General features: G+C 36.6%; 1 pseudogene; it reads left to right on the forward strand.

The window, feature by feature from the left end:
- Nucleotides 1-2,281: 2,281 nt before the first annotated feature.
- LOC116226570 (U6 spliceosomal RNA) lies at nucleotides 2,282-2,381 on the forward strand (annotated as a pseudogene).
- The last annotated feature ends 3,110 nt before the right edge of the window (nucleotides 2,382-5,491 follow it).

Here is a 5,491-nt window from a genome sequence, read left to right on the forward strand (position 1 = left end):
TTGCTGCATCCAGCAATGAGTCTCAGAGAAAAGTGTTCATTTTTCTTTTTCCTGAAATGAATAAACACTTAAATTTTGAGATTTGCTAATAATAATCTTTATTCAGTCAAAACTGAGTATCTTGTCTCTGTTCTGAAAGTTAATGGGTGTCCTTACCCTATCATCACCCAGTTTTTAGGCCCTGCATAACTGTTCACATGTGAAAAACCTCTTGGATGTCAAGTGATTATTCTATACTTCATATTTAAGATGTGTAAGTAAACAGATAAGGTCAGTGACTCTTACAAATCTGTGCTTCCTCAGAGAAAACATGCAATTCATATATGAAGGGAAGTAGTAATAGTTCACATTTACCCTAATGGGATTTATTGTAGGATACAACTTAAGCAAAAGATCCTGATCTGGCTCAATGCACAGGACAAAGTTTTACTTTTTCTAAGACAAATTGGCTGCTACAAGTTAGCAATAAAGAAATACATTTATTCAAATTTTAAGTCTGATTAAAAACTCGGTGGTTTTAAAAATCATTATACCACTCACATCTCAAGGTCTCTGTCCAGCTGTAGATGCTCTTTTCCAACCTTGCCTAAGGCTTTTCTGATTGCTCTGACAACTGAGTATTAAATTATCCTTCAGACAGAAGGGAGATGCATCTGCAGCATAGGTCTAATCCAGAGATCAGTGAAAGCAATGGAAAGACTCCAACTGGTGCAATCACTTGTGGATCAGATTCTTGAATTGCTAGTGATGAAGCACAGTGTAAAATGTCAACCTCAATTAAGCTATGACAAGATTTCCATTCTGTAGGGTCAGCACGTCAGCTATAAAAAATTCGCATTTATCTATACTCCATAGATTTCAATTACTTTCCAGCTTAGTGCATCTAAAAATATGAAGCTTATTTGTAAAATGACTTACCCTTTTTCAATTAATCCCAACACTTCTACTGCTGCCACCAACTACCATGAACTGTTTCTTTTTCATTTCTATTTTTGCCTCTTCTTCAGGAATGAAGTAAAAATATGTGCTCATGTTTGCAATAATGTGCATATTCCTTGCATTTGTATACATTTTAAAGTATCGCCACTACTTATGTAACTGAGTTACCCTCTGAATTTTGAAATCCAGAATTTCAAAACAAAGATTTTTAATGTAATGTGAATATTTATAGAATACACCCACAGTTATCCACACACTATTTTTAGAGAGCAGGAATATAAAAAGCAACACAACACCATAGGCTTTATAACCAGTGCCTATGCACTTCAAACAGGGGATCCAGGGCCTCAGATGATGACTGCAGCCATGGCTTTATTGATTTTGGTCAGCCCACCTAATGGTGAGCTTTTTCTACCTGGCCTTATTCATCATGGCCATTCTATAGAAATAAATAGTTGGTGAAAAATAAGAATCAATACCTATCAAGGTGAATAAATATGAAAGGACATTGATCTGCTGTCAAATGTTTTGTGTGTAGTGAAGTAAGCTAAATTGACTGCAAAAAATCCTACTTTTGAACTATACTCTGCACATTCTTTAGACTTAAAGTAAGTCCCCTACCTGCTATTTTAAAAAATAAAAAATATCAGTCATGACTAGTTAATTAGCTTACTCAGGCATTCTATTCTGATATAATCATTTTTTTTTTCATCCAGCTGCTTTATTCACAAGACCCCATTAGCAGTTTCAGAACATAAATGTCTAGTCCATCTGCAAATCCACTGACCATCTAATCTTGCCATGACAGCTCATGAAATCTTTCAGGTATTGCTAGATTTTGCTCTGGAGGTTTCTAACAAAAATTTTAAGAGCCCCAAAGACTACAAAGGTTAAAGGAATAAATAAATAAATAAAGCTATAGTTGTGGCAGAAAAAACTGGCTATGTTTAGAAATAATGAATTCAGGAGTAGCCATTTTTTGTTTATTTGAGCATATCTTCCCTGTGACAACTCTATTGACCTCACAGCAATATCATGTAGATATTTTGTCCCTACAGATAGTTATATACTCCCACTCTTTGGCATCCTCACTGTTAATTCCTATTCATTAAGCAGGCCTGGCACTCTTGCACCTCAGATCCTCGGCAAGTTTTCTGCACCCATTCCCTCACATTAATCATTTTGCACTGCTCTTGCATGCCAGCTCTGAAAGTCTTCATATGAACTGGTCCAAAGTCAAATAAATTTCTGCCTACCGAGGGGCTAGGTGGAAGATGAAGAGCTGTAGGCCATTTCACTTCAATTTACAATGGAGGATGGATTTAAATGCTAGATTTGTTTTGTGCTCCTTCAGTAGCATATGCACTGAAACTGGAATGATATAGAGATTAGCATAGCTCCTGTGCAAGGATGATACACAAATTCACAAAATTCAGGCTTCCCAGCAGGTGGCTAATGCCCCATGCCCGCCAGTGTTTAAGTCATTTGGACAATGCCCTCAATAATATACTCTAATATGTGGATAGGCAGCTGGACTAGATGATCCCTAAGTCCCTTCCAACTGAACTCCTATCCTATCCTATCCTATCCTATCCTATCCTATCCTATCCTATCCTATCCTATCCTATCCTATCCTATCCTATCCTATCCTATCCTATCCCATCCCATCCCATCCCATCCCATCCCATCCCATCCCATCCCATCCCATCCCATCCCATCCCATCCCATCCATCTTTATGTCCTGAAACATAAATTCAAGGTGACATAAAGTACATATAAGTAGCCAAAAAAATCAGATGTATATGAATGACTTTGGGTACATTTTTTTTAAATCTTTCTCTTCTTTACAAATAGAAATGCTAAATGGAAAGTCATCAGGAACACCGAAATTCAGTTTTGGAATCTCTCTGGTAATAAAATGAGATTATTAACATAATGCAGAAAACAATAACAACAAAAAAAAAGCCAACAAAATAATAAAACTCAAACAGTAACCAACTTTTATGTAGTTCTCACTTAAAAAAAAAAAAAAAGTTTCGTAGAAGGAAGGAGAATTCAATGAAGAAAAGGCAACTCATCACAACAGTCTCTGAGTTTGGATTTTGTTTTCTTCACTTGCACAAAGCTGTTAAGTTGATGTACTAATGCTAACTATAAACTACAGAAACAGGAAAACATAAAGAAGTTATTTCCACATCATCGATAGTTTGTTGGTTTGTTGATTTCCTCTCCTCCTGCATCCCACATTTCATTTGAGCCATTTGCTTTCCTTTTTAAAGCAACAGCCTTTCAAACACAGTTAATTTTAATAAGGCTTTAACATGTCATTCACTAGTCGGTATTATATTCATCTAAGGGGCGCTGATGTTTACTAAGCAAGAGTATAGGACCAAATCCCATTGCCCTACTCACACAGTCAGTTACACTGATTTTAATAGTACTGTTAACATTGGCTTCTTACAGCTGTCAGCATGCCTTTCCAAAGTAAAGTCTTGTAATTCTCCCCCATTTCTAAAGGCAGAGCTTTTAAAACCTGCAGACGCATTGTTTTGTTTAGGCCCTGCTTTCAGTGAGCCAGACATTTTCAGGAAATTATAATGTCCCTAATTTGTGCATTTTCACTGTTAGCAACTGAATTACAATATTCTAGAAAACCAGCAGGCTTTTCTTCTTGCTTGACTAAGCTCACATGTTAAAGCTGTGTGCTTCTAATCTAAATTTATTTTTCCGTGTGTCAAATGGCTATTTCATCCTCAGTTACACAGCAGATCATGCCTTACCTTCCACTTGTTTCCTCCTCTTGCAGCCTTATCTCTTCACAGCTACTTTTTTCCTCATGTTTTGCAGTAAGGAAGATATAGACCACAAGGTCTAATGTAATGTTCACCATTTACTCCACAGTGACATGCAGAACTACTGTGAGGTAACCTGAAATAGAAGAGAGTGTTTACTAGTGCAAATCAGGAAAATAAATATTGAGCTAAAGCAATGTCCGTGTAGCATGTCTCCTGGATCAGATGGGGTCACCTAGAAAGGACCCAGAGACTTATCCCTATCCCTCACTCTTCTGTCTCTGCTTAGTACAGGAAGAAAAGATGATTTCATGTCACAGACCTTGTATGTGTGAAACAGTTATTTGCTACATCTACAGCTTGTACACATTCTATTCTTTGAGGCAGAATTACAGCATTCTCTTTCACATGTGAAATGCAACAATCAGGTGCAATCTGTGCCTCGTGGCAGGATTTTCATGAGAAACACAAATAAAACATGTTTTTCGTGGTTTGTGACTCAGCTGCCTTTTGTATTAAACTCATCTTTCTCTCTTCTTCTAAGGAAGTATTATATTTCTCAAATAAAAAGCAACATTATTTTAAAATGTTTTTTCTTGGCAAGTATAACTGTAGTGAAAATAACCCCAAAACACAATTAGAAGTATCACTTTGAAGAACGAGTAACAGATTATCACAAGAAGTGATTTGTGTAGTCCATAATAAACATGAGACTGAAAGTAATTACAATTACATACAGTGAAACTCTTCAGACTATTTTTAGCATTTATCACCTATACTGATATTACAGTGAATTGTTTCTACTATACACACTAAGAGAGGTGAGTCACTCTGAATATGCACTTATGTTCCTTTTCAGATACTCATGCATATTGAAGAAAGATGTTTTTTTCAAAAATAGCTTCAAAATTTATGGAAAAGATGCCCTCAGGAAAGATTCCCAGAAGCCAGTATTCACTGCAGGGAGATATGCTAAACTTAATTACCTAAAATGCAGTGCTGATTTGCTGAGAGGTGAGTAGTATTGAAGCACGGTTAATTAGTACAGAAAAGCTTAAGGGGCTTCACACCAATTTATATCACTCGGGGAAAGAGGCACACAGGCATTAAAGACTTCTTGGGTCTGACAACCCACTGACGACACTCCTGTGCAATCACAATCATATCATATAATCTAACTGAAGCCATTGGTAATTTCTTTCAAATGTAATTTTCCAAGCACCTTTGTATCTCTTCACCCCCTCCAAAGGGCCTTTACATTTACAGTCACTTTACCTACGTCATGTTTATATTCATTTGCTTTTAAATCAGTTCTGTCCTTTAAGCTTCAAAAGCTTTCCTTTCTAGTCCTTATCCCCTCTTCAGAGTACAGAAAATACACTGTATCTACTTTCAGTCTTTGTTTTTCTATGATACCAAGACAAGTTCTTTTAGTACTGTCCCAGGAGACAAGCTTTCCATTCTCTTTTTATTCTAGTACATACTTTCTTCATCAGTTCTGCTTGGAAACTGATCTCTTCTCAGGGGTGGTGGACAGAATTTTAAGCAATCCTCCAAAGATCTGACCAGTGTTTTGTACAACAACCTTAAAACTTCCCTTCTTCCCTTTCAATGCCCAGAATTGCACACACCCTTTCCTCATCTGTATCACAATGGTAACTCAAAAACAGTCAAACACTGAATACTAAGCATTGAATTTTCCTCTCTCCTTCATTTCTACCTTACAACATGCTATGGTTTAACAGATGTTCTCATTAGTC

This window comes from Phasianus colchicus, chromosome 3, assembly GCF_987193195.1.
Source record: "Phasianus colchicus chromosome 3, bPhaCol1.hap1.1, whole genome shotgun sequence".
In the NCBI taxonomy this organism is placed as follows: Eukaryota; Metazoa; Chordata; class Aves; order Galliformes; family Phasianidae; genus Phasianus; species Phasianus colchicus.